At 45.2% G+C, this 12,445-nt stretch overlaps 1 protein-coding gene across 2 annotated transcripts in view; it reads left to right on the plus strand.

Moving 5' to 3' along the window:
* Positions 1-4,386: 4,386 nt before the first annotated feature.
* ABHD2 (abhydrolase domain containing 2, acylglycerol lipase) overlaps positions 4,387-12,445 on the plus strand; it is a 107,559-nt gene continuing 99,500 nt past the window's right edge. Inside the window, exon 1 of one of the 2 annotated variants that reach the window (XM_082648204.1) lies at positions 4,387-4,492. The gene's annotated coding sequence lies outside the window, so the exon portion shown is untranslated. The remainder of the gene's footprint in view (positions 4,493-12,445) is intronic. The other variant, XM_082648205.1, reaches the window with a different exon arrangement.

Consider the following 12,445-nt stretch of genomic DNA (forward strand, 5'->3'; position numbering starts at 1 on the left):
GCACTGTTTGACTAGCCAGAAGGAAGCTTTCCTAATAACAAAAGAGGCTAAACCCTTGAATTTCACCATAGTTTGTTCTCGTGGAACTACTGCATGCTGGCACTTAGAACTTCTAAACAAACTTCATCTCTGTTAACAATCAGAAGCTAGCCAGGAGGCCTGGCCCTGGGGCATTCTGAGCTCACTGCCTAGACTTTACACACAGGCAGCACTTGGTGTGACAGACAATAGAGTGACAATTTTGGAGTCCTCAGAGCCTAAGGTATCTCAGGCCTTGAGGGGAATCTCATGAACACCCAGGTTGCAGCTTTTATCACTATTCTCTCAGCTACAGACTTTCCCATTTTCCTCAGAGTGATTATGCTGACGAGGTCTGGTCTCAAAAACCTTAACTTATGGTGGGAATGTAGATTGGCAGCCACTATGGAAAACAGTATGGAGTTTCCTCAAAAAAATAAAAATAGGGTTGGCATATGATCCAGCAATCCCACTCCTGGGCATATATCTGTACAAAACTATAATTTGAAAAGATACATGCACCCCTATGTTCATAGCAGCACTATTCACAATAGCCAAGACATGGAAACAAACTAAATGTCTATCAACAGATGAATGGATAAAGAAGATACAGTACATATATACAATGGAATATTAATCAGCCATAAAAAAATGAAATAATGCCATTTGCAGCAACATGGATGGACCCAGAGATTATCATACTAAGTAACGTAAGTCAGAAAGAGAAAGACAAATACCATGATATCACCTATATGTGGAATCTAAAATATGACACAAACGAACTTATCTACAAAACAGAAACAGACTCACAGACATAGAGAACAGACTCGTGGTTGCTAAGGGGGAGGGGGAGTAGGGGAGGGATGGATTGGGAGTTTGGGATTAGCAGATGCAAACTATTATATATAGAATGAATAAACAACAAGTTCCTATTGTAGAGCACAGGGAACTATATTCAATATCCTGTAATAAACCATAATGGAAAAGAATATGAAAAAAACCCTTAACTCAGTCCTCTGAACCCTCTCTGGTAAGGGTATTCTGAAGGAAAAGCTTCTCTCACTAGGTGGTAGATATAACTAGTAAAAAAAATCCTGCATGCATTGGGGCAATGGGTAAATGAGAACTTTCTGTACTTGCTGCCCAATTTTACTGTGAATCTAAAACTATTTTTAAAAATAAAGTCTACATAAAACCAAATCCTGAATCCTGTGACCACTACTTCTGAGGGACAGAACTTAGAAAATGAGTTAGCACTTAGAGGAAAAGAAATTTTTTATATTTCTTTTTTTTTTTTTGGCCTTCCCACAAGGCATGTGGGATCTTAGTTCCCCGACCAGGGATCGAACCCGCACCCCCTAGCATTGGAAGTGCAGAGTCTTAACCACTGGACCACCAGGTAAGTCCCTAGAGAAAGATTCTTAAATGGGTTCCTACAATAACTAGGGCAAACATTTATTAAGAGCTAGATATGTGGCAGGCACTGTTTGATGCACTTTACATCTATTAACTCATTTGCTCCTCACAGCACCCCATAAGGGAAGCACAAATACTGTTATCTGAATTTTATGGGAAAACGTGGGCACAGGGAGGTGCGGTACTTGCCCAAGGTCACAAGGCTGGGAGAGGCGGAGGCAGGATTCAAGCCCCAGCAGCAGAGGGGCCAAAGCCCATTGCTCTCAATCATTCACTAAGGATACAGAATAATGAAAATGACAGGCTGAGTGAATCACTGATTTTGCTAGGAAAGAATAAATAGAGCTCACTACCTTCTCTGACCTCTGCTGCTCGCTATCTCTCTGAGGACCTCCAGGACTTTCACAAATCCTGCTGAGAGGCCCCAGGTGAGTTTAGAGCCACTTCTACTTCGGTAAATTGATGGAGCTTTAGTCATTCCAGAACGTGAGTGGGTGCACACCCTCTCCCTTGTTCCCTTTATAACAAGGCACTCTTATGCTTTCAAAAGTGTACTTCATAGCCACGTCCTAACCACTGGTTATCCCAAGCCAAGCCTCACCAAATCCTCAATCCCAATAGGCTACTAAACTTGAGTCCATTCTGTCTCCTAAATGGCCTCCCACAGAAACTCTTTATAGAGGGAAATAGTATGATTCAACAGAATATGGCAAGAGCCAAAGCAGAAGAGAGGAAACAGAAACCAGAGACCAATAAGGAAACAGTTCTATGTGCTGCAAATGGTAATGGTTATTTAAACCAGCCAGAGCTGCAAAGGAGAAGATGCACGTGTCCTTTCCCTCTTTCTCCTCTGCCTGGCCTCATTCTGCACCTCCCTTTGAGCCTCAGTGACACAATTGTGCTTTAGAATTCCCGAATTGGATGGACATCCCTTTCTGGAACTCTTGGCTGAAGCTGTGTTCCTGACATGGGTGGAAAAATCCATTGGCACAATGATAAGTCCATCTGCAATCTACTCCCAACAGCTGCTTTCTGTGGCTCTGAATCAAGCTGGAGAAATCTTCCCGGATATCAGGAGCCACTACATGCTTTTCAAGGCCTAACAAGACATCTCAGTCTCCTTCAGCAAACACAAGCAGGAGCAAACCTGTTTCCCCAGCACGCGTGCAGACGTATGTATGGCCACCAAGCAGTACTATTTAAAGACACAACAACTGGAAAACTGTGGAGCAGAACCAAGTGCATGAACACACACGTGCACACACACACGTGCACACACACACATCCAACTGGCCACAGATCTAAAGCTTTTTTCTGGAAGCTCAAACTGTTTTAACACAGAGTCGGAACTATGGGCGTCCCTCACTAAAATCCTTTGGGTTTTTCTTTCCTAAAATAGAAGAGAATATAGAGGAATAAATAAATGCTGAGGTAAAAAAATTTTTTTGACAACGGAATGACAAAAATACAGCAATGGCAAAGGATTCTTTCTCCTCCTTCACCCTAGAAAACCACAAGTGTGGGTTCTCTCAAAGGCAGATCCAAAGGATCTGGGGCTAAATTCAGGCTTGAGAGTCTATTTCTGTTCACATTCTAGGACTTCCACACCTTCAGAGTGGGCAATGGGCTTCAGGAGTTCCTGACAGATAGATTTTTATGCAGTGGTTTTTGGTCCAGTGCTGATCAGCCTTCAAAGGGATGAAACATGAGCCATTGGACACTTGGATGGGTGAACAGGAAAAAGGAAGCTCCATTTTTTCTTGTCATAATCCTGAAATGTGTTGGAAAAAATTTAACATTGATACAAATACCACTTCCCTCCTCTGGCTAAATGGCTACTCTCATCTCAACCCCTGCTCTTGGTAGGGTGGCCCTGTCTGCTCTAGAGCAGTTGGCCTTTCAAGACAGTCAAGTGTTCTATTCGTGGTAAAAGCACATGCCATTGCAAAAGCAGTTTCAGACTCAGAATTTTAGAACTGGACCTAATTCCATAAACCAATGTGTAAGTGGGTGGGGAACTAGTCTTGAATGAATGCCTACTGAGTGCCAGGCACTCTTAGAGTTTACCGGAGTTATTTAATCTTCTCAACAACTACTATTGTTACTCCCAGTTGCCAAATGAAAAAAATCAGGATGCAAGCAGAAAGGTTAAGTGACTTGCTCAAGGCCGTACAACCTGTACATGCCAACAGGGAGTTCAATTCTAGATATGATTCCAAAGGCTACAGTCTTCCAGGCTGCCTCCAACTGGGAGAAGGTCGTCTTAAGGGCTGAAAGAACAGTGGGACAATAACTGAGGTCCACACTGCCTGGCACGGCCCCATCACCCTTTCCTACCTGGAAGGGGCCAGAAGCCGCTGCCTCTTCATCCTTCCACTCCTTGAGGCCTGGTGACTCACTAACCTGACTCCTCTCCCCCGGGACACGACCCCAAATTTTGCCCCTGGTGTCCTGGACTACAGGTGAGTCCACCTGTCGGCCTGGAGCCATCAGACCCGGCAGCTGAACTACCAGTCAGCCTCCCTCCTCCCAACCCCAGACGACACCTTACATTACCCAATCGTCCAACCCAGCTTGCGGTCACAATTGCCTCCTCCCTCTTTGCAACCCTCCACAGTCAACATCAAACAACACCCCTCCAGTAGCCCTCCTCTCTTTTCCCTGCCCCCTCCGGGCTGGCTTTATCCTATAGTGTCTCGGCCAACGGGCTAAAGACGTGAAAAATAACCAATTGTCGTGGAGCTCTTCGCTAAGTGCTCCGCCTCCGCTCTGAGGAGCAGCTCCGTTGACCAATGGGCTACCCTCAGGGTACAATGGAAGTGCGGGGCTAGTAGAGCAGCGGCTGGGCGGCCCAATGAACGGGCGGGTTTCCGTGGCTAGGGGCGTGGCAGAAGCGGTCGTCAGGGGCGTGGCGGCAGTTGCTTGGGCGGGGCCGGTAGCGGCGGGAGAGGCACTGGCCAGGGGTTCCGGCTGCATTTCCATGAGCGCCGGCGGCAGCTGCTGAGCTGCGGGAACCTGACTGGGGGCGAACTGGGCCGCGGTAGTCAACCACAAGCAGGTAAAGCCACGGCGGAGCGAGCTCCGCTAAGCCGTGATTGAGCCCCCCGTCAGTCGGGCCAAACCCCTGAGCCCCGCGGTCCCTGTCGTGGCTCGGCCCATCGCGCCGCAGCCTGAGCGCCCCGGATCCTCGGGGGGCCTGTCACCTGTCGCCGCGGTGGTCCCCAGGGCCGGCGGGGAGGGAGGCAGCCTGGAACGCATCGGGTGGGATACGCCTTCCTGAAAGCCCTTTGTCCCCTTCAGCCTCAGATACCGAGGATGGGGACAACCCCGACTGCGGCCTCCCTACCGGCCATCCCTCCATCAGTGCGCACTCTTGGGACCTCTGGGGTCTGGGGAGGGGCTCTTCCAGCCTTGGTGATGGAGATCCGGGTTCGGCACCTGCAAGGAGAGGGCCGAGGGACCTGATTACAGCCCCGAATATCCGAGGGGCCTCTGCGTTTCTGGGCTCCAAGGGGGCACCCAGGAATGATGGGTTCAAGTTGTACGGAGGCAGCTTTTGACCCACTTGGAGGCACACTTATTTAGCTCGCCCACGTGCCAGGCACTGTTCTAGGCGCTTCGTGGTCTTTCCCCACAGTGAGAACTGTCCAGCAGCGCAGGCCCTGCTAGGCGAGGCAGCCAACACCGCGACCTTGGAAGTGACCAGGCAGAGGCCAGGTGACAGCCACCTGCCAGGGATGCTTAGAAGGGACTCGCAAGGGAGGACTGCATGACCCACCTGTAAGGCCCTTCTCCATTCACAGATGCACTCTGACCTTTAATGCCTACCTTGAGAAGAATACTGCTGGGGGCTCATTAGTTTGAAAGTGGGTGTTGAATTCATCCACAATGAACTTGTGGTCTCAACTCTAAAGAGTGGGTGTTAGCAAAGAGAACGGACCATACCAAGAAGATAAGGTTTCTTTAGCCATTATGAAACCCTTAATTTGAACTACTGTGGGCTGCGTGCGTCTTTTGGTCTTCCTGATTCCTCTCCTTTGGTTGCTTCACCTCCAGTGTGTCAGTTTCACCTGCATTCCAGTAACCAGATCCAAAGGCAGGCTCCAAAATCAGACTCCTGAGAGGTGCCTGGGTGGGACTGTAGGTTTGGCAGAGTTAATGTGATCTGGCCCAGAGCTTTTCGAGGGCCATTTTATTGCAACCACGCGAAGTAGAGTCCAAAAGAAAAACCATGCAGTACCCCTTTCACTACCCTCTGTCATTTGCCTGAATAGAGGCATAATAGAGGAATAATCTATTATTATTAGAGTAATATATATAATATATATAATATATAATCATATATATTATTATATAATAAGAGGAATAATCTTCTGAAGGTCAGGAGGCAGAGGAAGAACCTTAATAGCAAGTTTGCTGCTTGTTTTAGGATGAATTAACCTTTGAATAACCCTTCAGAAAGCAGACCTGTCCATATACTGCTGATTGTCGCATGAACTTGCGGCATTTTAGAGCTGAAGACACCTTAGGTAGAGCTTGTCTAATCTGTCTTCTCAATGCACAGGTGAGTGAGGAAACGAAGGCCTGGGGAGGTCACAGGACTGACTGGTCATCACAGAACCATGATCTGTTGACCCTGGATCTAGCCAGTGCATGACTTGTATTTCACTCCTAGACTACTTATCTCGCTCTCTGTGTTGAAATTCTAGGGGAGTCTAGAGAGGTTAAGAGCACAGATCTTGGGGTCAGAGTGTCTGGATTTGAATCCTAGCCCTGCTTCTTACTAGCTGTAACCTTGGGAAAGTTACTTAACCTCTCTGTGCCTCTGTTTGTTCACCTATGAAACAGGAATAACAAGGTACTTAGATTAGAAGGTTGTTTTGAAGATTACTATATCTGAGGCATTTAGAACAGTGCGTGGCACACAGTAAGCACTATAGATTTGCCAAATACGATCTTCTGTTGCCTTTTTATACAGCTTTTCTTCATACCTACCACCCAGTATTTTCTATCAGGAGCTAATTTTTTCCCCTGCTTCCTCTCCCCCAGTTCATTAAATATATTTCAGATTTCATTGTATTTAGCACATATGTCTGTGGGGTTTTCCAAGTCACGTCGCATTTCATTTCTTATTTTTGTCTTTTATTGAATCAGGTAATTCATTTTCTCTGTTAGTCCTCTCGTTGTAATTACACTCTTCTTAGACTCCAAATCTGATTCTCTTTAAAAGGGGGGTGGGGGAAATCCCTCAAAATGATAAACCAAGTCCCTGATGATACCAATCTCCATGGCATCCTTCCAAATATCTATTCCCTCTGTTTGGCCCTATTTCCCAGTTGTCAGTGTGCTGCAGCGTGATTATAAATGGGTGAACATTTTTAGATGAAGATTTCATGAGCCACTGTATTAAGTGCTTTTCGGAAGTTCAGGGATCGTGTGTCAAATGCATTGAAGTAAGTTACTTAGTCATTGGAGCAGGGGGTGCACCAGCAACGCCTGCCTTGCCTGGCAGAAACACAAGTGTATGACTGATTCTTGCTGGTAATCTAGCTCTTTCACTAATTTTACTGCATTTTTCCTGTTCTTTTCTTGAGCTTGAAATAAACCAGATGGGACATGCAGCGGAACGGTCTTTTCTCTCGTTCTAGTTGGGGAAATTCCCTTTCTTTTCTACTTTCACCTTCATTCTCTTTATCACCTTCACGGTTCTGATAAATATCTACTCTCAGTCCGCCATCCAATTCTCTTTTAATCAGAAGATACCTGTCACCTTTATTTCTTGCAGGAATCCGGTCACTTTGGGTTTTCCCTTCTCTGTTTTTACATGTTTTCTAGAATGAAGCAAACTATTTATCAATTGGCACCTTCCTAAGCGTTGATTCTGAGTTTGGATTTTTTGTTTAGGACATTCTGGAACTCAGCCATCTTAGAATAATTGTTTTAGTTTCTTTGTGTATTAATAAGGGCCCCTTTCTCTCACTCTCTTGTTCTCTTTTCTCATAACGTCTTGGTGAAAGGGCTTCTTATTTGCTGTTATTCCTTACTTCTTCCACTTCCGCCTTCCTCCTGGGAATCTCTGGCAGGGCCCACGAAGAGTGTAGTGGTTCCCCGCTGCCCTTGTTCCAAGCTCCTGTCCAGAGCACGAACTAATTTCTTTGGTCCTATGGAAGACTGGGGTGAAGTCTGCCTTGTTCTTTGCCTAAAACCTGGCTCTTTGAAAAGCCCTAGGAGAGAGAGTCTTCCAATATAATGGAATTCACGTGGCAGAATTTCTGCTCTAACCTACTGCTTAGTTTTCCGGTTTTCATTGCAGGGTGGGTTTTGAGTACTCTTTGACCAATTTAAGAGCATAGGTGACTGGGGCAAGGGGTGTTTAAGCCTTCCTGTTTCATCTTGGGCTACGCTGTCCCTAGAGCAGAGCACAAGGAGTTCAGGCCGCCTCTTGATGTTCTCTGGCATTAGGATTTTATAGCAGCTCTGCATGTTCCAACCTCTTTGGCCAGTGCGTGTTGTTTTTAACCCTCATGCTGCTATTTCTGCATTGATACCCTGCAGGTGCTGACATTATCTCCCTTCAGGATCATTTTCATATCTGCATGTTTGTTTTTGTGGTCTTGGTTCCAAGGCATCATGTTTTTGGATTAAACATTTTCTATTTATAAAATGACTGGTGTGGGCAGGCCACCAGACCTATTGTTACCCATGAAGCTTGCGCACTGGACCCAGTTGGGTGCAGGGCTTGTGACCCAAGGACCCATTTTCCGATCTTTTGCGATAGTTAAGTAGCAGACAGGTAAAGAGCTTATTAGAGAATTGGAACACTGATACCCTTGGGTTTGCCTGGTTTCTGATTTTCTTTTGTTGTCTTTGAATGGAGCTTCATTAAGTTCAACAAACTGAGCATCTGGTGTGTGCCAGGAAGACAGCTGTCCAGATTAACAAGGGTGTTTGGTTTGCTGCAGAAAGACTATTTTGTTTTTATTTTACATTTTAAAATTTTCAGTGTTTTTAATTTTAAAAATTGTTTTAACAGGTAATGCATTTACATGATGAAAGAAAATATTCGAAAGGCGCAAAAGTGAAGTAGTAAATACATCTCTGTCCACCCCAGACTCCTACCACCTAGTTTTATTCCTTAGAGGCACCAGCGTTACTGATTTCTTCATCCTCCAGAGGTGTTCCAGGCACAGCCGAGATATTTCATAACATCTATTAGCAAATCCATTATGATTATCTTTCCCTTTAACACAAATGGTAGCAAACGATACATGCTATTTGGAACCTTGCCTTCTTTCACTTAGTGTTTCTTCGCAGTATGGAAAGAGCTTCAGCCTCATTTTTTACGAAGGTGATCTATTTTAGATATTCGATTCTGTTTCTAAGACTGCTAAGAACCAGTCTTATTTAGGCAACAGCTTCACATGGAGATCCTAAAGCATTTTGTGGATTATTTGGGGGCAAATATTTTTCTTCTCTGTCCTGCAGCTCTGAGCCTGAGAAGAGGCCGCGTGAGGGGGAGGGCCTCTCCTGAAGGTCATCCTATGAGGGGAGAGCGGGGACATTACAAAATGAGGAGCATTGGCCCTCAGGCTCTTCACCTGCCCTCTGGGCAGAATGTGCTGGAATTGCCTGGGAAAGCTTGCTATGCTTTCTCTGGTCTCCAGTGAAAGCTCCCGGCCTTCCTGATACACCTTTCAGCATCTCTACCACGTCGAATCCTGTCTCCTGCACCCCAGCCCCGGCTCTGTTTGTTCTCGCCCTTGGGCATCAGAGAGGAACCCTGCCCTTCATGACGGGACTTCCTGTCTGGAAAGCTTTGTTAAGGGCCCCACCCCTTCCTTTCTCTCACCCCATGAAAAACCAGCTCTCACACCTGTGCCTCTGTGAAGCATTTTTCCCAAACAACATTTGGGAATATGATATTTGTTGCTCTTCTTAGGAGTGTTTCCCATTCTCCATATCACTTGACCAAGGTCTCTGAGCCTCACATGACCTTGCTAAGCTTTTGCTGATCACTATTCTAAGAAGAGAATTTAGGGGGTCTTCACATTTGAATTTTCTGTGGCTGCCCTTATGTTTTGGATAACCACGCTGGTTTAAACATGGTCTCATGGTCTTCTGTGGCTCCCAGTGGTTGCCTGTTGCTTTGTTTCTCACTTTTATTTAAAATGTGTCTTGGGACTTCCCTGCTGGTCTAGTGGCTAAGGCTCTGTGCTCCCAATGCAGGGGACCCAGGTTCGATCCCTGGTCGGGGAACTAGAGCCCGCATGCCGCAACTAAGAGTTCATATGCCGCAACTAAAGATACCGCATGCCGCAACTAAAGATACCGCATGCCACAACTAAGACCTGATGCAGCCAAATAAAATATAAATAAATATTAAAAAAATAAATAGAACACAATCCTCCTGGGAATAAGCTATAAAAAAAATGTGCCTTAATCTTCATCTTGTTTTTATTTCCCTCCCAATCTAATTTAGAGTGTTGAATTGCATTGAATCTTTATGGTGTTAGTCAGCCAGTCTATTGAGAGTAATTACTTTCTGATCTTTGCTCCTTGCTGGGTGTCCACGTCATCAATCAGTTGTACCACAGATGCTGTGTTATGTAATATGAGGAGAGGGAGGTGATGTTATCAGTCAGCCTCTTCCCAGTCCGTCTGGGGTAGAAGAGATAGAAGCTTTGAAAAATCTGCCCCATTTCTGCAGAGTCACTCCAGGCATGTATTTGTGTACTGTTTACTAAGTCATGTCAATGAGAGCAGTAGAAAACAAATCAGCAAGTCCAACATAGGATTGCCAAATTTTAGGTTTTTCAAGTAAGGCATTAAAAAAGCCCTGTCATCTCCCATCATCGCCATCATTTAAGAAAAGACTTTTTAACCCCAAAAATGTGGGAAGGTCCGTATCCGAGGATAAAGAACAGCCTTCTAAACAGAACATATTTAGATTGATAAAAAGGTCGAGCTCATGGAAATCGAATTGTGGCGTTTGAGTGGGTCTGAGGTAGAGGATTCTATTCAAGGAGGGTTCCACTTTTCAGTTTCCTTAAACAGTGCCAGCTGTTCTTTTGCTGAGAAACCAGGCCATTCACTTAGCCAGCTAACCTAGCCATGGCATCATTTGATGTGGTTTTGTGCCCAGTGTTTTTTTTTTAGATGGTATGGACCACACAGTGTCGATGTGCAGTTGTAGCATCTTAGATTGATGTGAGCTGTTGGTGGGAGTTGTTCTCAGACTCAGCAGGGGCTGGATGTGTTCATGTCTAAAGTGCTATGTTGGGACTTCCCTGGCGGTCCGGCAGTTAGGGCTCCGCGCTTTCGCTGCCGAGGGCCTGGGTTCGATCCCTGGTCGCGGAACTAAGATTCTACAAGCCACGTGGCGTGGCCAAAAAAAAAGGTACTAAAAAAACCACAATAATATAGTGCCCTGTTGTAGTTGTTAACAATGAGGAGTGAGGGAAATTGGGGTGGGACCTCCACAACTTGGAATGAGGCCATTTGATGCGATGGGTTTACACATCAGGCTTTTGAAGCGTCTGCTTACACTCCTTAAATTCTTGATGTAATGTGTCAGGTGGTGGCTCCCGTTGTTTCTGAGATATAATGTGACTTATCACCTGAGTCCCCATGGCACCTTTTGCTCTCCTCCAGCAAAAGTAAGTACCACGACATTCCTTCTGTGTTATGGGTATTTCCCAGTCCAAGGCCAAGGGTATATTCTTGAGTTTCTTTGAGTTCTCCTTAAATTCAGAACACTCAGACTTTTAGGTTTCATGTTAATGATAACTGGAAATATTTTAAAAGCATGTCCTGGATCACGGGGATGACCTAATTATATCCAGGTCCAGGCACACACCACCTCAGTGCCCCTTAGGTGTGTGTGAATTTCTGATGAGTTAGAACCAGGCTAACCTGCTATGAGAAAAATACAGAGATGGACTTAGCGTGAAGAAGAGGAGCTAGCATCAAGTGAAGCCAAGTGTGCAAAGGAAGGCTGAAACGGGGGTCCCAGCAGAGGAAAGGGGTGCGAGAACAGTCACCACACTGCGCCTGGTACTCATACAACCTGCCCAGGAGCGGGTGGGAGCACCTGACGTTGTCTTGGGGATTTCAGGTCTGAGAAATGGCATCAGCCTCATTACGTTAGTGTAGTTAACCTGAATTATACTGTTTGGGTAATTGTATTTGTATTTATTTGTACATTCGTTTTAGTCTCCATAATTGTAAAAGTGCTAAGAAAACTTTATGTCTGGTTTTATGTTCGTACATTTTAAGAAATAATATAAGAAATAATAATCGAATAAAAGTAATTCAATTTAAATTTAAGATTTGAATAAAAAGTCCCCAGAGGATCCGGCGGGACCGTTTTTTTCCTGTAGAGGGGGCCAACTAGCACCTGAGTTTGAAAGACCCCAGCGTAGGAATCTAACCTCATGACTGAGGTTTCCAGTCATGTTTGTGTCATGCATGGCTCCTTTCCATGTGTTGAACACTTTAGAAATATTCATTGAGTCGAAATGAAGAGTTAGTTTGCATCATTGCCGTGCCGCCTGAATGAGATCCTGTTTGTATGTGCAGTCCACACTAAGTGTCCGTCCCAGTGGAGGGGAGCCCTCCAAAAGTAATGTCTTTGATTCTTTTTGTTTAATTTTGGAGTTAGTGATAAAGTTTTCTTATTGATATTTACATGACCCACACACTTACCAGGAGGGCCATACCTGGGAGCAGCCTGAAGCTTATTCACCACAAGTAACTCATCAGCCCAGGGACAGTGGAGATTTGACCATAACTGAAAGCCAGGTGTGAACTTGAACCTCAGTGACTACTGAGACTGTTTGTACTGTGGCTAAATAATCATTCATTCACTTATTAGCTTTTATTATGGGATTTTAAAGGTATACAGAAGTAGAGAGAATCATATAGGGAACTCCTGAGTACCCAACACCACTGTTTCCTCTTTACCAGCCACTGCCCCAGCTCACATCAATTTTGAATAAATCCCAAATATCAT

The sequence above is a fragment of the Grampus griseus genome (assembly GCF_964374135.1).
Source record: "Grampus griseus genome assembly, chromosome: 2".
Taxonomy (NCBI): Eukaryota; Metazoa; Chordata; class Mammalia; order Artiodactyla; family Delphinidae; genus Grampus; species Grampus griseus.